Source organism: Prosopis cineraria, unplaced genomic scaffold (genome assembly GCF_029017545.1).
Source record: "Prosopis cineraria cultivar Desert tree isolate PC_DT_omini unplaced genomic scaffold, ASM2901754v1 PC3, whole genome shotgun sequence".
Classification (NCBI taxonomy): Eukaryota; Viridiplantae; Streptophyta; class Magnoliopsida; order Fabales; family Fabaceae; genus Prosopis; species Prosopis cineraria.
Genome location: NW_026555334.1, coordinates 140,397 through 167,113, shown reverse-complemented (window position 1 = coordinate 167,113; position 26,717 = coordinate 140,397). Strand labels below are relative to the sequence as shown.

At 32.6% G+C, this 26,717-nt stretch overlaps 1 long non-coding RNA gene and 1 pseudogene across 1 annotated transcript; both read left to right on the top strand.

The window, feature by feature from the left end:
• Positions 1-3,922: 3,922 nt before the first annotated feature.
• LOC129304419 (uncharacterized) lies at positions 3,923-5,779 on the top strand. The gene is made up of 2 exons (XR_008591689.1): positions 3,923-4,612; positions 5,109-5,779. It is a non-coding gene; the product is annotated as an uncharacterized LOC129304419 (long non-coding RNA).
• An 11,901-nt stretch (positions 5,780-17,680) lies between these two features.
• Positions 17,681-25,792, top strand: LOC129307005 (probable arabinosyltransferase ARAD1; annotated as a pseudogene).
• The last annotated feature ends 925 nt before the right edge of the window (positions 25,793-26,717 follow it).

The window sequence follows — 26,717 nt, the reverse complement described above, 5'->3', positions numbered from 1 at the left end:
TTAAAAGCCAAGAATTAATATCTATTCATCTCGCTATTTTCTTCGTACCATGGAGTCTGTATTGGCGGGGTTGCATGAACGCAGAATAATAATAAATAAATCTGATAAAAATAGAAATCATAATAAACAAATAATTTGCACGTTTGTGCCAATTGCCTAAATAGGTAATCTTATTAATTATGATAATTATACACATTAATTGATCGTATGCGCCTACTTTTTGCTGACCCACCCGATTTTATTAGACATAATAAACTATTGTGCATCAATAGTTTGTAGTCCGACGGTTTATTCCATATCATAAGCAATCTGAGTCCGCCGTCCACTGTCCACGTTCTGTAAGACTAACTCAAATTCTATAAACTTCTTCCGGCGAATCTTGCTTGCCGATTTGATAAATTTCATTTGCATGCTTTTGCAATGTTTTATTCGGCCACAGGGGTATATCATTAACGAGTCGAACAAATTAGCTTCAATACCAAATATGCAAATCTTAAATCCCAGCACTTTGCCTAGCTTTCCTGCAATCAAGTTGTGCAAATGTTCTAAAGCAGAGAAAGCATTGCGAGCCTTCTAACAAGAAAAATTCAAAAACAGAGCGTGCAGATTTTTCGTCATGTGTTGCAGCTATCAGATTTACCATTTGTCCATTACACAATTCTATCTTGCGCTTCGACCCATCAACTGGTAAAAACTCATTTGAGCCATACCAGTATGATCAAGAAGATTGTTGGTTTCTGATAGAACCCTGCTGAAATGACAATAGAAGGAATAAATGAGGGAAAATATTGAGGTTTTTACTATTAGAATTCGAAAGAATACAACACTGATTCTGTCAAAACCCTATTCCCTGTTACAATACCAACTGAAATCAACAAAGCAACATTACATAAATCACAAGAAACACAAGAACAGCACTGGACCAGCGTTTGAGAGGCCAGACTCTCCTAAATACACTTAACAATACAAAATAGTCCAGAATGCAGCCTCACGGCTGAAAGACATTAAGGACCCCAAAAAGTGACTTACACAGCCCCCATCATGAGCTATACCTCTAGGTAGTCCCCAAAACATAAATAAGCTAGCATTACTTTTTCTTGTCATCAGGATTCATAGGATAAACACTTGAACCAGCGGTGAATTCTTTTCCTGCCTTCTTAGTTTCCCTTGATTTCCTCCTATAGCGAGGTCTTAATGAACTTATCAGCTCTCTGAGTTTTCCCCTGCAACTTCGACCCCAATTTTCCGCCAGTCCTATTGCAACGTTAAGGTGTATCCATATTCAAATGGTCTAGCCCTTCTCAATTGCAATCTCTTTGCCTACAAGTCGTACCGTTGGAATCTGATTTGGTATTGTGCGTCTTCCCCTTATTTGATCTCTAGATTTATACCCCGTGTGATCAGTGGAGGACCTTGGGCTATTATAGATTGGCGGAGTGGAATTTATAAATGTATACTCCATCCGAAATATATTATAGATTGATTTCAGGGGGGGGGGGGGGAAACTAGGGGTATTTTCAGTAATTTTCTATTCATGTACTGTTCATTTAGCATCCCAAATTTATATAAATATAGATGTTGTCTAAAATTTATTCAATTTATCAAAAAATTTTAATGCTTATATATTTTTGACTTTTATATTCCTATTTTCAATTTTTTATTCATGTAAACTTATTTACTTAATAATTTTTAAAAATTTAAATGTATAAATTGATTAAAACAATATTTCAAACACAAATGTAAAAAACTTAATGAAGTAGGGATTTAATATAATAATAGATAAATTAATTAATATAATTTATATTAAATTTTATTTAAATTTTATTAATTGTAACACTTTATTTTTTAAGGCTAAAGTGCACATTTAATATTTTAATTTTATATGAGATTTCATTTTGATCTCTTAATTTTATAAAGTATCATTTTAGTTCTTTAATCTTAATATTGTTATTTTCATCTATAAAAAGGTCATAAATTTAAAATTTAAATATTGATGAAATTAAACATTTATTTTTTAAAAAATAAAAATAATTTGCATAAAATAATAATTTAAAATTAAAGGTACTAAGATTAGAGTACTGAAATACTTCATAAAATTAAGTGACTAAATTATAACCTTATGTAAAATTAGGTGACCAAAAGTACGCTTTAGCCTTTTTTTAATTGCTTATTTCAATATTATCATATTTAATTATTTATGTTCTATAAATTTGGGGGTAAGTAGATAACTAGATTGCAATGAAAAATTAATTATTTTATTTTTTTCAAAAAAATTACAAATAAAAGAGTTTGTTAGAATCTTTAATAGAATATTCCCAATAGTTCTATAAAATGAACTAAAATCTAGGTTTTGAAAATAAAGGAGATGTATTTATAATTTTAGTAAAATAGAAGGGATGCAATTATATTTCACTCTAATTTAAATTATGTTTTAATTTGATTTACTTGAATACTTTTTAAAACCATGCTCCCTCTATTTAAAAATATAAGATATTTTTTTGGGAGTTAGATGTACAAAAATGTAAGGCATTTTTAGTCTTTCGAGGTGAAATCATTGCTTTTTTTTTTCAAAAGTATCTCATTAATAATAACTTTATATTTATTATACAGTGTTTAATAGAGGTAAGTATGGAAAGATAGAATTAGTTTAAAAGTAGTTAATTACTTTATTGAAGGGTGAGATTTAATTGAAAATACCTTACATTTTTTAATGAGTATATGTTTGCCAATTGTTATGCATTAAAACAGTTTAAACTTTGCTTCAAAAAAAAAAAAGACAATTTAAACTTTAAATTTCAACAACTATTGTTGAAGAAAAATAAAATAAAAATTTCTTGCATCGATTCAAAACAATAAAATGATTTTCCCTTATTTATTTCACACCATTGTGAAAAAATGTACGACAAGGGAATCTTTTGATGGGCTTTTAATTTCACCCTAAAAACCACAAAAAATGTAAAATAGTTTTAAAAATTTTAGTTACAACATGATATGCATAAATAAATTAAAAGTACAATATTTTCGCCCAAAAAAGTGTAAAATATTTCAACATCCTCTCTCTAATTTAATCTTAACTAAACAGAGTTCGTTTTTATTTTTAAAACTTATATATACATATGAAAATTTATTTTATACCTTTATGTTGACATTTCTTAGAACAAAATAAAAAATTAAATATTAAAAATGAATATTTTTGATAAGTCAGAAAAAATTCAAAATAAAAATTTTAATCTTATTTTATAATTAAAACTAGATTCTAACCCTGTGTTGCGTGAGAGAGTAAGAACTTTATAAAATCACATTCTAACTAAAATATGAGTAATAATACTGTCAATGATTATTAAATCGAAAAATATTAGCATTCATACTGTTATAATAAGAGTAAATACTAGTCATATTATTAGAATACAAGTGTCAAATAAATATTACTTACTCCCTCCATTCAAAAATATAAGGTATTTTTGAGGAGTTGGATATTCAAAAATATGAGGTATTTTTAATCATTTAATATGTAATCATTGTTTTTTTTTTAAAATATTCTCATTAATAATAATTTTATATTTATTATAAGATGTTTAATAGAGAAAAATATAAAAAAATAAATTTAGTTTAAAAATAAGTAATAACTTTATTAAAAAATAATATTTAATTAAAAATATTTTATATTTTTTAACGAGAGGAGGACGTACTAACAATTAACATGGAGGCTTGAATAAGTGGGTGATACATTGCCATACCTACAAGTTGGGAGAAGAACAAGACGTTGCTGCAAGAGTAGAGGAGTAGGGGTTAAGATAGCAGTATATAGCCACACAAAAATAAAGAAGAATTGCTAGAAAATTCCTGGTTGAAAGGAAACCAAATTTAAGAAACATTAAAGTAATAAAAAAAAATTGCATGAATGGAACAAAATGGCCTTTGTTGTTGGGGAAAAACAAGGCCGAGGCCATTCAATCGCATTCCAGGCAAGACGATTTCCGGTGTAAGACTTGCGACTTGGTCCTTCGTCTCTCCGCGACTTCCACCTCCACTCTCTACTCTCCACCATAGCCCTCGCCTCCACCGCCGTTCACCTTCTGAGGCTTGTTCCCTCCATCCCCATCCGTCACAACTCTGATCTATCCCCACCACTGCCTGTAACTCGAGCCCCACCTGCTTCCCTCCACTTTGCTTCCCCGTCGCCTCCTTCCTCTTTGCCATAGCCATGCGTCCATTCCATCACACCTACTGCCTCTCCCTCTTTCAATCCCTCAACCACAATCTTGCCGGCGAACAAAGTGAAGCTGCTGGTCTTGGTTCTTGCCCTTGCTTCCCTCCATTGATTTAAAGCTTCGTCGTTTCCCCCTTCTCTCGGCTTCCTCGTTGGTCAGCCACTGTCTAGTTCACAGAACCATGGCTTCTCCTTCTCCGAGCTACCTGCTCTGCCCTCTACGCTCTTGATCATCTCATGTACCTCGATTTCGATATCTCCTTGTGTCATCTTTGTTGGTCACTCTGTAGCTCTTCGAGTTATGTTACATTGCTAAACCATTGTCCTGTATTTTTGGGTAGTTCATAAATTTGATAAAAGCCTCTGCAATTCTGATTTTGCTGCTGGAACTGATTTCAAATGGTGGGATACTTGGGTGACCAGAATTAAATTGCCTTAAGGCTCAAACTTGTTCTTTTGTGATTTGTCACCACTGCCACCTGAAATATTAGTTTCATGGGATGAAAGTTCAAATAAGAAGGCTTTTGAAAATTAGGGACCTATGCTGGCAGGTTGTATGCCGGAATGTGTGCAGTCAACCAACCACATCATGTTGTATATTTTGATATTAGTTGCTACTGAGTAAGATTTGAAGCATGCTAAGTATGTAGAATATTAGTTTTCCATATTTCTTGAAGATTTCTCAATTAGAAGTTGTCTTTTAATATGTCTTGATTAAACTCTCATCGTACCATGACGTGTCCCTATACTTTGCATCTGAGCTAAACAAAATTTGGAAGTTTCTTATCATCTACAAGATGTTCGGTCTGTTTAATGCTATTATTATCATCGTAGCATATGCAATTGTAAATGTGGCCACAAAGTTTTCAATAATCTGCTGCTTCTCTTAAATTTTTAGGGGAGACTTGACGTTATTCAAAGAGATCAATGTGAATACACATTAGATGATGAAGTTGAAAAGGTGAAGACTATTATCATGAAACCTGATCCTGACAAAGAAGATGATGCAGTGCTGAAAAAACTCTTTCCTGTTTTTATCCCGACTTGCCTTTCAAGGAAGGGCTGAAGAAAGAAAATGAAAAGCCTAAAGTAGAGCTACAAAGATCACAAGCAAATTGGGAAACAAATCAATGTTAGTTTATTCAACTTTTATTAGATGTAACACAAGTTGCAGCTTGTTTCTCTTCCAGAAAAATCTTCACCTGAAAAAAGTCATAAAATTGTAGAGAAAACTTACAAAGTATCACAGAAGAAGCTTTCTCTTTCTTTAAGAAGATGAGAGACTTTGGCTTTACTCGGAGAATGTTCAATAGGAGATTGTGGACATTCGAATCTTGCCAGATGTTGTCAATCGAAGCGCTAGTGATTTGAATGCAAAGGAAGATATAACTAGCTTATGAATAGGTGTTTGGTTTGAGTCTGTAAAATCTTAGGCGATTATTAGCTTTTGTTACTTTTGTTTTCCTTTTTGTGGACTTTAGTAGTCAACATATCAATATTGTCAATAATTACATGTTACTCAATATGTTTTCATGAAAATAAAGGACATATGATCCCTCGTTGTCAATACTTATATGTTATTCAGTAGGCTTTCATGGAAATCAAAGAGCAACTTCTTGGTGATGCTAATAAATTGAAATGAGCACATGACTTTTACATGAAAAACATATATTTACATGTAAACAATATCTATAGGCTCACGGTACAAGGTTATAGGCTCTGTGTGCAATGGCATAGGCTTAGGATGCAAGGGGATAGGCTTAAGGCACAAGATGCAAGGGGATAGGTTTAGGATGTAAGGGTTTTTGGCTTATAGTGCAAGGTGTAAGGGGAATTAAGGTGCAAGAATTTTGGCTTAGAGTGCAAGAGTTTCAACTTATGATGCAAAGGTTTTGGCTTAAGGTGTAAGGTGTAAGAGGATAAGCTGAGGTTGCAAGGTGCAATAGGAAAGGCTTAGGGTGCAAGGTGCAAAAGGATAAGTTTAAGGTGTAAGGGGATAAGGGGATAAGCTTAGGGTGCAAGGTATGTGAGGGAATAGGCTCAGGGTGCAAGAATATTGGCTTAGGATGCAAGGAAAAAGATAATAGGCTTAAGGTGCAAGATGCAATGTGATAGCAACTTAGGGTGCAAGAGTTATGGCTTAAGGTGTGAAGGTTTTGACTTAAGGTGCAAGAACATAAGCTTCAGGTATAAGGATCAAGGACATAGGCTTAGGGTGTAAGGGTGTGGGTTCAGGGTGCAACGTGTAAGGGGATAGCCTTGAGGTGCGAAGGTTAGGCAGTGACATTTTTGTTCATTTTGTTTTGTGAATTTTCATGTTATTTATAACATCCCAGTTTTTAATCACCTAATTAATTAAATATAATTAGGGTAATTAAATAAGTTGAGATGGTGTGTGGCTAGGGAGGTCTAATAAGCATATCTAATTGTATTTTAACCCTAATCATGGGTTCGGTACCAAGGCGGGCCACTCGGGCATCAAAAGGGGAAGAAAAGGAAGAGTTGATGTTGCTGTGACATATGCCGCGACATGGAGATAGTCCACTACGATGCACATACACTTTTGATGTGAGAGAGGACCTTTTTGTGCCATGCACCATGGCATATCATGCTTCCACTGTGGCTCATGGCCATTTTATGCAAATATTAGTTGTGAAAATGAGACAGAAAAAGAAAGAAGAGAAAAGAGAAAATGGAGAGACGCGCCAATGCTTTACTAGGGTTTTCTTGTGGATGACATTAGGAGTATTTTGGAGGCTAGAAACACCCAAGATAAGTATCACACTCATTAAGCTCCCCATCTCTTTCACATTTATGAGTTTATAGTCAAGGTTTGATAGTGGAAGTGGATTTTCAATCTATGACTTATGGGTCCAAATTTATTGACTCAAATGGAATTAATAGAAGTATATTAGAGTATTTAAATCTAGTATAATGAATTTTTGGTGTCTTGGGTTATTGGACACCATTAATATCCAAAAATCTAATTTATTATGGATGGTTGGAAGATTGTGATGCCATTAATGGGAATTTAATAGTTCATTAATGCTATTGGGGATTAAAGATAGATAATAAACCTAATGGATAAGCTCAAACTCATGCAGAGGGAATATTGGACAATTTAGAAGTAGAGGATTGAGGGTTTAAATGCTTGAATTGGTAATGTTGATGAAATTCAACTTGGTTAATTGTAGTTTTTAGCTCTTAGTCATTTATTGGATCGAAAAATTCAAGTTTGGAAGCTAGTAGATTAAGGAATAAACCTTTGACTTCTCAAAGGTATGAGATAACTGGGGGAACCCTACTTTAGATAATTATATGTTAATTAATTGTTAATTAATTATTAAATGTGAATTGTAAATGTTACATGCATGTGTTTCATTTTTAATGTGAAACCATGTATTAGTTCAATGAGTGTATAAAAATTTAATGTATATAATGTTATTGTGGTTTGAAATGCAAATATCAAATCAAGATGTTTTTGAACTATGAATATACATATGTCTTTAGAAAGACAAATGTGATGGTGTGTTGTAAATGAGTAGTAATTGATTGATTTGATAAAGATAAGCAATTGTGATTGAACAGTAGGTGTGTGTGATATTAGTGAAAGATAAAAAATTGATGTACACTTGGGTGGCACTTGGTCATGAGCCCAATGTGTTGATTCTGATAATGAGTAAAGGAAAAAAGTGAAAAGAGTGAGTATTATCTATGACATAATCAGTAGGCGGGAGTTTGCCTAGGGATTAGAGTAGAGAAAATTTATATGGTATTTAGGCTATCCTCCGGTACATGGGGGTATAGCCTTATCCTATAGTTTGTTGAGAAATTGTCTCACAATTTGTCGAGAGATTAAAACCTAGCTATCTCCATCGGTTCAATAAGGAGAATAGCCTAGGGTATGAGACACCTCAGAGATTCGAGAATGAGAGAAATCATGGTCCAAGAGTGAGTTTTGTTATCTTTGGTCGGTTTACACCTTATGATTGGTGAGCTTGGGTAGTCCAATCACATGAACGGAGCCCTTATTAGTGTTATAACTCATGGTTTTAGTTTGAGGAAATAAGGAGGATATAAGATTAGTTGATTATTTCCTAGATAAGTAAATATATGACGTGTCACACTTATTGAGTTGTGACAAGTCACGTGAATAATGGATCATGGTCACATATCTGAGAATATGGTGACAATATACCTAGTATATAGGAAAAAAAGAAGTTACTAAATATGAAATAATGAGTTATGACATGTGTGAGCATGTTTTACTTACTTAGTTTCTTATGCATGTACTTGGTTTTTGAATGATATATAACTGCATAAGGTAGGTTCTACCTTAGTTATTGAGTGGCTAGACTCACCCCTTTCATTTAACACTTTTCAAGCTTTAACTCTGGTACTGAGAGGGAGAAGGCTAAAGAAGTTACGAATTAGCATATTCCTTTATGTATGCCTCTAGTGTAGTTTATTTTGTGTAATAGTATATGTTTGCTAATTCTAGAATACATGCCATCACATTTGCACTATTTTGTTGTTGGGAATGTTAGATTTATATTTTGGGCCCTGAGTCTTTGTGTATGTTGATATATATATATATATATTTATAAGACCAAAATACTAGTATAAGTGTAAAAATGAAGATTTGAACATGTTTTGAATGATTTGAGTGCAATACAATGACAATTTACCTCCCCCTTTATTTTTGGTAAAATAGGGTTGAGGAGTAAATTTTTGTTATATTATTGTTTTAATGCTTGTGACATGTTGTATTAGTAGTCCTAAGTCTAATGGACACGGTCCAGGTGTTAGAAAAGGCTTTTAGGATATTTTGAGAGTTTTGGACACCCATTTTATGTGAAAGTTGTGAAAAGTAGTTAAAATGTGTTTGGGTGTCTAACTTCTTGGTGTGACTTATTTTGGAAGTAAAACCCATACCATTAGCTAGTTTATGTAAAGATCTTTTTATAAACACCTAGATCATATCATTCGGATGTCAGATGGAGAATTGGGGCGAGTCAAAAGTTTCCCGATTTTGTTGTCAAATGACAGTAGAATTTGCTAATTTTTCGTGCAACATGCCACGATGCATGGCACTTGAGTCGCGGCATATGGCTTAGAAAGCAACACGCCGTGGCGTAGCATGCATGAGCTTTGGTGCATTACCCTGTAACACAGCACAAGTTTTGTTTTTCAATCGTTTTCGACTCCTTTCACTCCTCTGAGATATCCTATGCTTCCGAAACTTATTCAACTCTGATATGAAGGATTTTGATTAATTTAAACTCATTGTTATTTAAAAAACTTGGGATCCCTTACTTTTGAATTAAACCTTGATAATCACTTTTTGGTTTAATTCTTTGATTACTATGAGTTTTATTAGTTAATTGTGTTTAGTGGAGTGAGAATATTACATTATTGTTCATAGTTATGATGTAATCTAGGTTCATTGGTCATTTACGTGCCCTTTCTATGTTCATTGGTCATTTACGTGCCCTTTCTATGTTCAAATTACATGTAATTGTTTGTAATAGTTATGGACCTAGTTAATGTAACATATAATCTTGAAGTTAGTTTTTCATGTTATTCTTCATAGTTTTCATGAAATCTAGAGTCACTGTCATTTATGTGCCCTCTGTTTGTTAAGATTACACGTAATTGGTAATAAGTATCATGTAATTGTTTGTAATTGCATGTTATTATTGAAATTATCATGAAAGATTGGGAATCCTTAGCTTACAATAAGTCCTCCTAGTTTATATATTTTTTATGTATATCAAGTCATATTTAACTATAAATGATGCTCATTTAAATGTCTTACATGAAAAATACTCAAACAAGCTAGTGATGGTAGCCAGTAGGTAAATAATCATCTTGAAGTTAGTTTTCATGTTATTCTTAGTAGTTATCATGTAATCAAAATTCACTATCATTTACGGTCCCTCTGTGTGTTCAAATTACATGTAATTGTTTGTAATTATCAAGAAAGGATAGGCCTAGTTAATGTAATGTATAATCTTGAAGTTAGTTTTTCATGTTGTTCTTTATAGTTTTCATGAAATCTAGAGTCACTATCATTTATGTTCCTTCTATTTGTTAAAATTACATGTAATTGTTAATAATTATCATGTAATTGTTTGTATTGCATGTAATTATTGATAGTTATCATGAAAGATTAGGAATACTTGGCTTACAATATATTTTTCATGTATATCAAGTTATATTTAGCTATAAATGATGCTCATTTAAATGTTTTACATGAAAAGTACTCAAACAAGCTAATGATGTTAGCTAGTAGGTACATAAGTTTCAAGAAATTTTTTTAACATTTCTTGTAAAACATATCATATTGATAAATACATTAAATCCACAATTAATACTAGTCATTTTATATTTACAAACTCTCTAGACAACATTGATAACTAGAACATGTCTCCATGTAAATGCACAAATTGATAAGTAGATTGTAATGAGGCAATTACATTTCCATTCAATCTTTTAGTATGTGTTTGGATAACATCTTAAATTAGGTTGGGATGACCCAAACCTAGATTGAAATGTTAAAAGCCAATTAATTCTTGTTTGGATTAAAAAAAATAACAACTAAGGTTGGGACCTAAATGAGCATTTTTCAAAAAGCTGCTAGCTCTAACTTTTCAATGTTACATTAGGTAGGTGGTGAATGTTTGGAAGAATTTAATGGTTTTTAAATTTTTATTAGCTTCTCTCTCTTCATTGTCTTCCTTACCCAAATCCTTTCTCTGCTTCATTGTATTATCTTTGCCTCCTTCTCCTTTACTTTGCCAAATCTGACCTGAGATTACCCCTGTCGGCCTATCTGAAACATGTGTGTTGCTTGTGTTGGTTATTGCTTGTCGTCGTCCCTTCTTCTTGCGTTGAGAGTGTGGTTGAGATAAATCTCCTTTAGTCCTTTATTGTATTATCTTCATGTCCTTCTCCTTTGCTCCACCAAAATTTGACATGAGATCGTTGCCACTGTTGCTGCTGTATTCTGATCTCGACTGTATGTTGTATGCGTTGATTCTTATTGGTCGTCATCCCTTCTTCTTACATCAATATTGTCCCTGCCTCGAGAATATGGTCACCGTCATCCATTCTTCTCCTTGCCAAGTAAGCTTCTTCATCATCTCCTTCCCCGCCTTTAGTGTTGCTCATATCAAATTCAAGTGCATGTGCTAGTAGGATCTTGAATTGAAGATGGCAGAGGAATGATGCTTGCTTACAGTGTATGAAGTATGGTATATGAGGACTTGAAATATTTAGTTAGCGATTAGAATAAGGAATTGTGGCAAGAAATTAGCAATCATTGAGAAAGAAGGTAATGGATGAAAGAGAGAATGGGAATGGAGGCCATTTCCTTAAGAAAAAAATTGTTTTTAGAATACCTATGTTTTATGGTGAATTTTATTATTTAATTATAACTATTTAAATATTAAGATTTTTTCTCAATAATTGTAATTTTAACTTTAATATTTTTTACTTATTAATTAATAACAAAAATATACACAAGAAAATTTATGTTAATTTTTATCATTAAATATCTCAACTAGCTTTTGAATCAAATCATCCAAATAAATTTCAGTTTATCTAATTGACTTTTTTTTTAAAAAGTATCCAAACATAAATCATGTTACTTTTTTTCTAACCTCAATTTGCTAACCTCAGTTGAATACTACCCTTAGTTGTAAATTTTTTAATCCAAACATACACTTAGGAGAATCCTTTCGCTAGCATATCCTTATAGCTCACTTGAGTTATGATATACGTGAGTTGTATCTGCAAGAGTTTCTTGATTTAAACTTTTTTTCCCTTATCTTCAGACAAAACTTTATGCTTCTATGCATCTAAAACATTATATCCGAAATGAAAATTGCAACATGATGTTGCTATTGAACTTCTTAATGATACTTGTTGCTGAACCAATTTATTCTGAATATTCCTATTCTACAATTGGAAGAAATAAATGCTTTTACAAATAAACAAGGAAACAAACTGTAAGGATGTTAAACATAATGTAACACCTAGTTGAGACAGATGATTCTGCCTTATGTTTTGTGGATTGAGGGGTTGAGTGTTGGATTTATGATATATGTGTGTTGATTTAGTTGTGGTATGTTGCATGAGTCCAAAATGGTCTATTGAGTATGGTCTAAAAGTTGGTATAGACTTTTGGCACATGTGTTGGAGTTTGGACAACCTAGTTGAGAGTTTTGTAAAAAAAGGAGTGAGAATTGAAAAGAGTGTTCAACTTTTGGTAGAAAAATAATTTGATTGTGAAACTTGTATCATTAGCTAGAGTTAGAATAAAGTTCTCTGTAGACACTTAGATTATCTTAATAGGATGTCGAACGGAGAATTGAGACACATTAGAAGTTCATTTTGAGTGTTTTCATTTGATTTTGCTATCAAACAAGTGCAATGCACTATGGTGCATGGCACAAAGGCAATACGCCATGACACACTTGCAGTAAGCCATGATGCATGTGTCATTTTTTTCAAATAATGAACTCTTGTTCTCTTTTGTAAATGTTCTTCCTGTTTTGGAATCCGATGCTTTTGCACATTTTTTAAACTCTTATTTATAATTTTTGAAAGTGTATAGAAGTATTTTAAATTATGAAAATAAAAAACTTAGGATCCTTATTCGTGTAATTTGACAAATTCAGTAATCTTTATTATTTGGACTAATATGGGCAGCCTTACGCCTCCTCTTTCTAAAGATCGCCAATAAAAGATTAATTTGCATTCCAACAATATTTTCTTTGTCATTAATAATCAATTTTCATAAATTTACAATCCAATAAATGATCTCCTTCATTCTCTCCTACTTTTTGCTATCTCATGAGATTTGATTTAATCAGATTTCAACCATCTACTGTGGTGGATTGTGCAATGTCTCACGACGAATAAAATAATGGGTTGTATTGTGCCTGATGTGGCCCAAATATCTCCATTAGCCAAATTTTAAGCATGCCCAAACATCTAATAAGCCCAATAGTAATTTCCACTATTAAATAATCCAAATTCCTGATCTACCCTTGATTAAATTAATTAATTTTCATTTAAAAAATCTTAGGATGTTACAAAAGCTTTATTAGAAGTTACCAAGAATGATGAACCAAGAAGCAAGCAAATGAGGATCACAAGGCATAAATGCCATGAAGAAGGATAGAAGGTGTTGAATCAAGAGAGTAGAACATCATGGCTGCTATTGATTGTCAAGAAGTATAGAGATAAAGTCAACAAGATTGATGTATAGTAAGTGCTATGTTGAACTAACTTCATAACCCTACATATGAGTGACATGTTGAATCATGAAAGATATCTAAATATGGGTAAAAGATCAACACTAAAAATAAACTAAGGTTTTTAGGCCTAATGATAACCTGTTCATGATCCCATGTTTAAATGACTGAGAAATGTGAAGCCTGTACTGAATATATCATGTTATTTGGTAATGAGAAAAATGGGTTCAATATGCAAAATTAGGGTTGAATAAAGGACAAATATGAGAGATTTTAGCTTAACCCAAAGCCTTGTCTCTTTCATGGAAAATACTAAGTTAGGCAACTTGTGGTAGAGTTAGGAATTGGGCAAGCTAAGCTTATTCGGACTACCCAAACGAGCCTAAACTATTGAAGACCTTGAATGGCCAAGCCTAGCCCAAATTTCTTTAGACTTCGAATAGCTTGAATACCCACATTTTATTTTTTAAATTATTTTTAATTTAATTTTTTATTTAAAATTAATTGTTTTATTTTATAAAAAATATAAAATATATTTTTTGGATACTTAAACAATGTATAGGACACAAAATTTTTTTAAAAAATATGTGGGTCTTAAAATCTAAAAATAAATATTAAAATATATTTTATATTATTTGAGATATTTTAAAGATTAAAAATAATAAAAATATTAAAATATAAATATTTTTAATTTTAAAAAAAGTCCATAATAATGCATTGAAATATATGTTACTTTAGTATAACATGACTTAAAACTTAAAGAATTAATTAATATTTATTATATATTATATTTTTTTTATTTGGGTATCTGGGCATTCTCAATTAATTAATTTTCATTATGCATTATACATTTTTTATTTGGTTATTCAGGCTTATTCAATTAATTAATATTTATTATATATTATATTTTTTTATTTGTGCTTATAGCCCAAATAAGTGTGAAGTATTGATTTTTTCAGAAGTACAAAGCTTGGCCTAAACTTTTTTTGAGTTAGCCCATCAAGCTCGGGCTAAATTATCAACTTTAATCCATGGTTTGACCTGGTTTAAACAAGCTTGAAATCAAGCTGGACCTGACTAGGTCTATATGATTGGGAGACTATTCTCAATAGTCTAGTACCGAACTATCTAGTTTTTGCACAGCCCTATGTGCAATGAGAACATCACACACACATCTCTATATATTTACCTATACTAGGCCAAGAACTTGTGAAAGCCCTAAAACACAATATCTAATATTTACATGATCAAAATATATCTGATTTACTAATAAAGATTTGTCCAGTTGGTAAAGATCTAGCCTATAATCCACAAGGTTGTGGGATCATATGCTACTGTCAATGTGAGAACATTATTAGTGGGCAATCTTTAAGTAACTTTTTAAATACTCATTGAGTTTGGAGGCATGTCCTGTTCCAGTGAGGCCCTAAAACCCCACTTACATAAACTTTTTTCTATGAAAAAAAAAGAGATTTGATTTACATTCCTTATTCTCCACATTCAGTAATTTCTTTTTTTCAAGACACTTAGATGATAGTAGTTGAACAAAATAATCTATTTACCACAACTAAAATGCTATTTTTCTGAGATTATATTGGAAATGAATTTTTTTAAAAGCAAAAAAGTTTAGGTGAGTTGGATTTTAGGAACTCACTAAGGCTAGAGCATGCATTGAAGCTCAAAAAATGCTTTTAAAGGTACTTATAAATCACCCAACAACAAGATCTTCAAATTGTCAAAGGGATATGAAGATGAATTTTAATTTATCAATAATTTAAATGATTCTAATAGAATGCTATATTTTGGTGAAATAATTTCTTTTTGGAGCAATCTAAATCTAAAAATGGCATTCATTGGAAAGCTTAGAATAATCTCTGTGCTCCTAAGAAAGAAAGGAGTCTTGGTTTTAGAGATTTTATGAAATTTAATGATGCATTGCTTGCCCAAACAGCTTGGAGGGTGACTAACAACCCGGCTTACTTGTGGGTTTAGGTTCTTAAAGCCATTTATTTCCCCTCCTGCTCTTCTTGTAAGTAAAATGTGGTCCTAAGGCTTCTTGGGCTTGGTCTAGTCTATTAACTAGTCAAGACTTACTTTTAAAGGATATTTGTTTTAAATTGGGAAGTGGCCAAGATATTAATGTATGGACTGATCCATGAATTCTAAGCTGCCTAATTTCAAGGCTATTAAAAAAGATGAAGTTATTGTTGATAACAGCCTAAAAGTCCAAATCTCATGATAATGGGATGTGGGATCTATACTCTATTCAGTCAACTATGATTGAGAATACTTTATCATGCATAAGAAAAACACATATCCCTTCTCATATCTTAATTGCTATGGTTGTATGGATAGGTGTTGTTAGATTAGGGGGCATAGTGAAAAATTAAAATTAAAAACCCCAATCATAATCATAAACCAATCGAATTCACTTAAGTCAAGGTTGATAGAAGAAGTACTTTTTTTATGTCAAACTTTCAAGCTTCCCTCAAGTGTTTGGACCTCAAGAGCTGAAACGGAGATTGACTCCCTCTACTGGTATCCACACAAATGGCTTTCTTGCATGAACAATGTGCTAACACTTCCAATGTCCATTCATCTTTGTAGAAGCACTAGATCTGATCTTGTGGCCTCAATCAAACATTGCTTTTCTTTTTCTCTAGGTATGTTCGTGGCTCTCAAGAATTTTGTTATCAAGAGTTTGTCTCTCACTTAGGAAGCTCATCCCTCTCTATATCATATAGATTAGGGTTTTTTTCTTCCCTTATGAATTTTAAAAAATAATTATAATTATTTTGAAAATCAAATCTTGATCCAATGAAATAAAATTTAATTTATCTCATAAATTAAATCTATGATATCATATCTTATTTGAAATTTATCTTATAAATTTAAATTATAGAACTGATATGATATCCTCTCATATCATGTTAGTTATGAAATTTAATTTATCATACAAAACTAGATTTCAAATTAACATAATAAAATAAAATAATATATATATATATATATATAGATACACACACACAATATATATATATATATATAATATTTTATTTTGAATTTTTTATTTCATATATATATAAATATTCATCAAATAAATATTTATACATACATACATACATACATTCATACATACATACATACATACATACATACATATATATATATATATATATATAAAATTTATTCACCATAGATAAAGCATTACATTCATTGAATCTAGACACATTCAAGATTTTATGAACTTAAACATTATAGCTCGAATTGGGCTATTTTTGTATATAACCTTATAGGCCCATATGAAGTTGGCAGTAGGCTAATAATGCTATTAGCTCACAAGTCACAATCAGCCTCTAGCAAGACATTGTGACTATCCAATTCATATAAGGATAGATAATCCAATGTAACCTATTATATAACTGTATCACATTTCTTTTGTCACGTGATATTTCGATCAAGTATGAGATATGAAATTATCATTTTTCTTTATTTTACCATTACTTTCTTGATCTCTGAGTAGACTGACTATAATAATGAAAAAAATCATTTCCATTATAGTATAGCCATGCATTTTCTCAACCTTGTTTATCGAGGAGCGCAGTAATATTTTTCAATTAATGTGAGGACAAATTCCATCTTGATCACTTATATTCCTCTACATGAATATCACTAAACTTAATTACAGCCTTTATGATCACCTGGTTAAAGGTGACATTTGACTAGGTCAAAGTTCAGTGATCATCATATAAGAATCCATGATGATCTCAGGTCAAAGGGCTTAGTGACATGGTTATATATGAGATAAACTTATGACTTGTATCATGCAGCTTTCTCATAGTTGGTTGGTCTAACACTTGTACCTTTTCAAGTGCCTATGACTTTGATTTATATCTCTATAATTAATTAAAGTCATACTAATCTTGTTTCATCTATGATTCTTCATAGATGATTGATTAGGGATATTTAGGATAATCACTATAGTTTGTCCAAGAACACAGTTATCATAATGAACATGAAATTTATATGATAATAAAAAAGAAATTCATTAAATAATAATGTTCATAATATAATGATTGACTTTAGGACACAATTTTCAATAGGCGTAAAGAACAGGAAGTATACTTCTAAGCTTGGCTATAGACTTGAATACGCTAGGACCCACCCTATTATTTTATCAGCACCTAGTACTTCTACAGCATTTCCAATGGCGTTATCAAAGCATGCGTGGAAACTAAAAAGCCATCCAAAAGTGAAGCACTTCACCTGGAGGGCTCTTAACTTGTCTGTTGCGACTAAATATGCTCTTTTCTCTAGTAAGTGTGCGTCAAATCCTCTTTGCCCTCTTTGCAGTTATCAACCTGAGACCACTGAACACATGCTACTGCTCTGTGATTGGGTAAAGTGCATCTGGTTTGCTCCCCTCTTTGCCTCACCCTTGACCCTTTGCATGTTTCATCTTTTGAGATCTGGTAGAGTTACTTTTTGTCTAATAAAAATCCCTTTGATGCATATGAGAAAGCTTATATTGCATGTTTATGTTGGAATATTTGGAAAATCAAATCAGTATAAGTATTTAATGCTGCTACTCTTAACCCAATTCATGTTCTTAGTACTACCAAGGTTGTCGTTGAGGAATATTGAACCACTAATAATTTAATAGGCCAAACACAACCTGGTGATCATCCATGAATTTGTTGGACTCCACCTGAACATGGTACTGTAAAAATCAATTGTGATGGGCCTTTGTCCCATATTCTAGTAAAGCTACTTTAGGAGTAATTTGTGGAGATCATTATGGTACTTTTCTTCAAGGTTGGAGGGAGCCCATGACAATAGATTCAATTTTTATGACTAAATTCCTTGCTTGCCGAAAGCTGTTCAGCTTGCCTATTTTTATAGCGCCCAAAAGGTTATAGTAGAAACTAATTGTCTTGATTTATTCAGAGCTTTATCTCAAAGAAAGACCCCACTTTCTGCACTTGGTCTACTCAAAGTACTCTTGGTGATCTGTTTGCATGGCTTGAATAATCCCACAGTTCATCTCCTTATCATTTGTCAAGCATGAAGGTAACTTTGCTACTGACTGGTTGGTAGCCTCTTCCTTAAAGGGTGTGGATCCTACTGGTTTACTTCTCAGCATGCCACTCCCTCTTCTTTCAACCATTGTTCAAACTGACTCAGCCTTCTCTGGTCTTCCTTTCAGCACCCTGTGCTCCAACAAGCAAAGAATGAATCGGTTAAGTTGTGCTTTATTTTTGGGTGTCTTTGTTCGTTTGTCTAGACATTTGCCTTGGGGGCTTATTATCTTTTTTCTATCTCTGTACTGCACTTTGTTGCATTATTTCTTTGATGTTTTATGAATGGAATGATTTTTGTTGGTAAAAAAAAAATAGAATGCTATATTTTGAATTTAACAAAGATTGCTTGAGAGCTAAAAAAATTAATAGGATGTTAATTTGAAAATTTTAGGTTTATTTATTTTTTTGGGAGAAATGTCACTTAAATTTTTTTTGATATCTTTTTTGAAAATGTTATGAAAATATGAATTTAATTTATGAACTTCAAAATAATGACTTTATAAAAATTTTAGACATGAATTAAAATAATTCAGATTACCCAACATTGCATTTTTTTTGAACAAATACCCAAATTGCATTTGAAACATTTTTTTTGATAATTAAAAAAAAAGAAATTTTAGGGTCTTTAAAAAATGAAAAAATGTAAAATTGCATTATTTTATCATCCTAAAGTATTAAAATGTTTTTATTTTATGTAGAAATAATGACACAAAAATTATTAAAAGTGGAGCATTCCAAACAAACGCATTAATTGGCAAGGTGGGGGGGGGATTTTTTTTCCTCTGCACAAACATAACCTTTTTTGCACTTGAATATGCAAAATCACTTAAACTACTATTACCCCTCTATTTGAATGTGAAGAAAAGTTAAGAGAAAAAAAATAAAAGGAAAAGAAACTGAAGAGAATAAAAAACTGAAAGAAAATATTATTACTCCTCTTATTTGGATGGACAAAAGAAATAGAGAGGAAAGAAAATAAATAATATCATAATGTTTATAATGCCCTTATATATCATGTTTATTATCTTTTTAAAATAAAATAAAAGAAGAAATTATATTAAAAATTTATTTATATTATATATTTTAACATTAAATACTTTATTTGTAAAAATATGTTATTTTTATATTTTAAAAATTAAAAGTAGGCACTTTTTAAAATTAAATATAATAACATAAAAATACAAATTATCATAGTATTTAGATGTGAAAAAATAAAATATAATTTAGGTTAACAAACTTGCCACATGTCTCACCTTTCCTCACCCTATGGCTCATCAGCGTCATCATTTTCTTCATTGAGGTCACCTGGTTGAAGATGGGTCTAGCAGAAAAATAGTTAAGAGACAAAGAAGAGAGTTGACAGAAAATATTTTATTCAAGACAGAGAAGAGGGTTGATAGAGAAAAAAATATTTTACTCTCAAAAATTCTCTGCTTGTAAAGAGAAAAGTTGGGAGGAAAATGTAATAAATTATACATCTCATTTTCTTTCTAACTTTTATTTATTCTCACTTTTTTTCTCATCCATTAGGGGATAATTTATTTTCTCTCCTATTTTCTTCTCATTTTTTCTTTCTTTTCATATTTTCTCTCAGTTCAAACAACGCATTAAGGATCAATTTAGACTATTTTTTTAAATATCTTAATTTAAATAATATTCCAACCAAAAGTTAATTGAGATTGTGCTGCATGCCAACCAAAATTAAATTGAAGTTTTATCTCAAGAAAGGGACTCGCTAAGACAGATTGAATGAGGAGGAAAGGGAAGAAAATCACTTTAAAAACACATTGACGTACATTTGCTTTCTTAGTAGTTACGTAGTTACACGGTATCAGAAAATTTGCTTTCTTATATCATATTCCCAAAACAAGTCAAATGTGCAAGAAAAAAATGATTAATTTATTCGCGGAAAAAAAAAAACCAAACAAAAACATAAACCTTTCCAAAAGTTGCTTATTTTAAATCCTAATCATCATCATCGATGTCTAAGTGGTGTCTACTTAAACACGAATCTCGAACTTGCATGGATGAATGGTTGCTTTATATATATCTATATATATCTATATAAAAAAAAACTCATCAAATTCTTTTTATGTCTGTACTGTGCAAGAACGGAATCAGATTCAGCTGACGCCGAGATTCCTTTACTTTCGAAGAAAGATTCATTCAAAGTTTAAGAAACTAAGAAGGGTTGATTCCGTCCCCTTATAGAAGCCATGGATGAACGATCCAGAAGCAAAAAAATTATGCCTACTTTGTTTCTTCTTCGTTGGTTTCTAAAACATTCCAAGTGCTGACACGAAGATCGGTTCTGAGGCTAACCTTATTCACTTTTATCCTTTTCTGGTTTGTGTACGCTCTTTCAATGCCTTCTCCCCCGTTCTTGATGATTCCTCCAAGCTCGACACCACTTTCCCATTCAATTCAGACGACTCTGCCGTTTCCCTGAGCCAAAATTCCAGCGAGAATTTCCCAGCAAATCCCCGTCAAAGTCTACCTCTATGATCTGCCGACGAGGTTCACCTATGGAGTCATCCAGCACCATTCCTTTTGCGTGGTGGCCGCGCCGTCGAAGACGTGACCACTCTCAAGTACCCAGGCCACCAGCACATGGCGGAGTGGTACCTCTTCTTGGATCTCATCCGACCCGAACCCGAGCGTGTTGGATCGCCCATTGTTCGGGTATCGGATCCCGAGGAGGCGGACCTGTTCTATGTGGCTTTCTTCTCTTCACTGAGCTTAATCGTGAACCCAACTTTGGTTCCCGCTGAGTTGGACAGTGAGAAGCCGACTTACATTGACGCAGAGAATCAGCAAGCGTTGGTGGAGTGGTGGGGGGAGAGGAGTATGGAAGAGGACAATGGAAGGGACCATGTGATTATAGCTTCGGATCCGAATGCGTTGTATCGGGTCATGGATAGAGTGAAGAATAGTATATTCTTGTGGCAGATTTTGGGCGTTTGAGACCAGACCAAGGGTCCCTTGTTAAGGATGTCGTTCATACCATACTCACATCGCCTCCGAACATACGAGGGTGCTGTGGACTTGAGAAATCGCAATACGTTGTTGTTTTTTATGGGTGCCCGATACCGGAAGAGAGGTAATAATCAGTCTTGTCTATATATGATGCAAATGAATTTCTCTTACATTGAGCATTTAATCTATTTTCAGTTGTAGTTATGTTAGTTCTTGAGCTCTTATGGAAGTTTAGATACCTTCTTGGCAAGTTCTTTATGGTTTATGTGATGCAGAATTGCAGATGAATTTGACTGACGGGTACCATTTACTCTCTTTTTAGGATGAGGATTAGAAATTTGTTTGTGATTAATAGGATTGATAATTGTCGCTTAGCTATCACATTGTGAAGTGATTGTTCTTGAGCTGATGTGTTCTCATAAGCGATTTGGCATGGTCCATTTTAATGTTTCCCCAGTTATAGTAAATCGCTATTTGTTTTTCCAAGGTTCAAGGAGTAAAACATTGATATGCCAACTTTTTATAATAAAATGGTGAACTGTCTACACAATCTTTGGACGTATGTGGTTTACCTTGTGATACAATCAACTCCTTTAGGCAGCAACCGCCATATGAGTTTCCGGCCAACCTTGGGTGGTTAACTTTATGATGCAGAACCAGTTGCAATAGTACAAGAATTTGTTGCTTGTTTCTTAGTTCCTCAGCAACCAGCCTAAGAGTTTTGAGTTTGATGTGAAGATCTGGTTCTACTGGTTAAAATTGAAAATAAATAACGTGCACCATTGGCATTTTATAATGCCAAAGGGACATTTCACAGCTGGTAATATGTGGTGTATCGATTCATCTAATGGATGCGCGAAAGATGAAAACCAATGACAAATGATTATGTTGGCAAAGTATAAACTAAGTGAGACAGAACCTTCTTTTAATTTTCATAAATTGTATTTGGAAAGTAATGTAAAGATGGGGATGTTTTAGAATTAGAGTATTAGAATTGCTTCTTGTTGTTGGAGATTGATTAATGACATATACTATCTACATATAGTGTGTTTGGAAACTCCCAAACACACATTTGCCATGCAAATGCCATTTCAAAAGTGAGGAAAATGGGTTTTGCAAGTTTCCCAAACATGCTTATAGATGTCTGTGTGTCTACAGTTATTGTTCTAATTTGCAGAATTCCAATTATAAAAGCTACCACGTTTTGTCCCTTGTCCGCATAACATTTGTATGTGCTTTCATAAAAAGATTGATCTACTCTGCTGTCTTGATTTCATAGAACTCATAAACTGTTTTATGGCAAAACCTGCCCTTCTTCCTGTTGTGGGAATCCTAAGAAATTGCCAGACACGGTAAAAGAATTCTTGATTCATGGTCAATGCTTTTAATGCTATGTTAAATTCCTTGGCTTATCCTTCATTAACGTTAGTTACTTGGTAACTACCTTCAAAATTTATCTTCAGAGGCAAATATTTTCCTGTCCTATCAATCCAAGTCCAACTCTTTGTGCAAGTAGATATTGATTTGAATATTATGACTGTTTATATTGAAACCTCTCAAATTACTGATATTCATGTGCAGGCTTCAGTTATTAATTTTGTAATAGAAGTACCTTAATCATAGGTTTGATTTCTTTTTGCCACATGTATTGTCATAAAGCTGATGTATCTTGCTATTTACATGATGTTATAGTTGCCATAGGGTTGTGTACTATTATTTAGGATCTATCTAAAGGGAGTTCACATTTAAGAAAAAGCAGTTCAATCTGTATATCCCTTTGTGAAAATTTTATAGCACGTACCATGACAATAATTTTCTTCTTATTCTTTTCATTGCATATATGCTCAAATTAGAAGATTAGCTGCTTCGATGCAGGCCCTTTTATTGGACATTTGCCCTGAAATATTGATTTCTTCATGTTATCATCTCTTATAGGGAGGCAAAATTCGTGATAAAACTCTTTCAAATTCTTGAACAAGAAGAGATGTCATAATAAAGCATGGACACTCAGTCCACAGAGAATAGGAGGGCAGCTTCAAAAGGAATGCATACATCAAAGTTTTGTTTACACCCTACTGGCGCTATCCATCTGCCTGCCGGCTCTTCGATGCTATTGTCACTTTGTGTGTTCCAGTGATTGTGAGTGACAATATAGAGTTGCCCTTTGAAGACACCATAGACTATTCGAAGATGGCAATATTTGTTGATTCTGATTCTGCTTATAAAACGTAGATATCTGGTGTCTGTATTTTGAGAGCAGTGAGCCCAGAAACGGATCCTCGAGTATCAGAAAGAACTAAAAAAGGTTAGATGTGCTTTCATAATATATTTATTGTTCATCTTGTAACTAGTTAGTTGTTACTACTGATGACTTGCACCACCTGTTGGTAATTTTCTAAAGGTTTTAATATGATTCAACAAAGACATGTAAGGTTTACAAATGGAAGGTATAGAAGTGATTGCTTATTTGAAATATGACAAATGCAATGCATGTAATGAGGAAGAGGCTCATTACATCATAGAGTAGTAGTGTGGGAAATGGTCAACCTGTTATTCTAGACTCACTCCCTCCATTCCTTTTTTAAGTTGCCTTCTAGAACATGGCTTGGTCCTTAATATTAGTCGCCCCCCTCATTTTGGGCAATTATTAAAGAAATCTCCAAAATTGCCCTCCTGTGTTGTATTCCCAAAAGATGAAAAGCAAGATGTGCAATGATGTTCTAGTTTCTGAAGAACCTCTACAACATCTCCAATTACTTTTATTCTTTGTTTTGGATTTTCCCCCCACACACTCTCTCTTATGCCAGACGTGGAAAGTAACTAATATAATTTTTTATATTTAGGGCACAAAATTGGAAAGTAATTTATTCTTAAGACATTTTATTAGTCTAAGTAAATTACCTTGGTTTTGATGAGTTCATAAAAATGACTTATAAAAAGGATCAGAAAGAGTAAATGATATGAACACCCTTTTTTGCAATGATATTTTTTTTCAACTCCTCCGGGCTTTTGATTGTGGCAATGCATTGGTTTTAGTGACAAGACAATTCATTGACATTTCTGTGGATAATTTTCTGCTGCTTAATTGACCAATTACACAAGGTCACCCTTTTTGCTGCAATTCCTATTGTGCCCATTCTCTGCTAAAGTTGCTTGGTTAATCTGAATTTGCAATGCCTTCTTAAGTATTAAAACTTCTGTCTGCTAAACTATCACTTATTTCAAATTATTTTAATCTTCCTTTTTGGATTAAATTATGTTAATCTTCTATTTCAGTGGTAAGGTGTCTTTCTCCAGATGTCTTTAGTGAACATTTTTGGTTCTGATGTCATTGAGCTGTGGACATTTAAGCTTCCATTCAAAAAGTTTTTCTGTTCTATATCAGTGTGGTAGGGTTCATTCATTGTGTTATTTCAAAAACTAGTTTGGGCTCATGTGTTGCGAAGCGAAATTTGAGAAATGAGTTGTACTGTTCATGGTATGAATAGTGCGGTTTATTAGAAACTTTTTTATATCATATATCGATATGTGATAGAGTTTGTGAGAGTCTATCCCTACATCTCTTTGTTTTGTAGCTAAAGGATCTATGAAAAAGGAAACAAAATATTTTGTATGGAAGGGATCATTGGCTCTAGGGTCTGAGTTTGATGATTTAAGCTCTGTTCAAAAAGTGTTTTCTTTCTCTATATCCGTTGGTGTGGTTCATTGATATTGTTTCAAAAATTAGTGTGGGGTCTCATGTATTGCATGAAATTTCAGAATAAGTTGAACTGTTCATAGCTCACGAACAGTGCAATTTTGTAACTAATGGTGTTCTATTTAAAAGGAAAATGTTGTTGATGAAGGTTTTGTTGTTTGCTTCAACTTAATTTTTACCTTCCTGTGAATATACATTCACTTAATTTCATGGTCTCAGGTCAAGCGCTACTTTCAATATGGGGCAGAAGATGGAACGGTTAACGAAATCTGGCGCCAAATTTCATAAAAAGCTTCCATTGATTAGGCTGATGATAACCGTGAGAAAAAGGCTGGTGAGAAATGAACTGATGCTCTTGCATGTGTTCAAACAAGACAGCCATTAGAACCTTGTAGCAATTTTCTCGGGACAATGTCAGATTTGAAGGATTTGGTGCTCTATGACTATACAAATTAGGTTTCTTCCTCTTCCAGATTTGGCATCTATAGATAAGCAGCCTGTAGCTCAGATTCGTCCAACGCTATATGGGAATTGGAACGTGCCATTCATAATGCTGAGGAGGTGAAGAATCACTCACGAATCTGATGGTTAAATTTCGGTAAGGTTGGAGGGAAAATTAATTATTTCATCTTAGTTTCATTGAGTTTGTGATTCAATTCATATAGGTTAACTCATCGCGATTCAGTCTCTATACTTTCCTTCATTAAGTAACTCGTCCCAGGTAGCACTGATGGTGGTTAACAGAGTTAAAATATGCTTAGTTGGCAGCCCCCTCAGTGCTACATCAGATAAAATAAATTGAGTTATTAAAAAAACAACATAAATAAGTTAGATAAACCCTGCTGGCCAAAAATTAAAAAAAATTATTAAATCCCTAGAATCAAACAGAGACTGAAGATAGATGAAGAGGGACCTATAAGGTCGATAAAATAAAGTATAAGAACTAAATCGTGATGAGTTAAACTATACACAATTGAGATAAAAATTTGATAAAACTATGCAAGTGATTGTTGTTTGATTTAAAAATCATGGTTGAATATATATATATATATTTTTAAAAATCTACGGCAAACATCAAAGAAGCTTATAGTTGGGTGAGGGAGTTCACTTGCTGTGGTATAAGTAACATCTGTTTTTGTTGTAGATGGTTCTTTTGTACCCATTATGTCTGGGCTAAGAAGAATTTGAGTTATACGGTGATTAATTTGTACACGGGAGAGAATAAAGTAATTTAGATTTTTTTTTAACTTTTTATTGTAACTTATTCTTCAGTATTTGTTCTATTTTTTACTTCAGTTAACTCAAATTTACTTGTGGCTTGTCTTGTGTTAAGTCAATTCATTATTTTATTTAGCGTGAGACATTATAGAAAAAGAATAGTTATATAATAATGGCTTAAATGGCAAATTAGCCTCTGAGCTATAGGTCAAGAAACATATTGAGATTATAGCAAAACTTCTTCAAAAAACGGTGCATATGACTCTTAATAT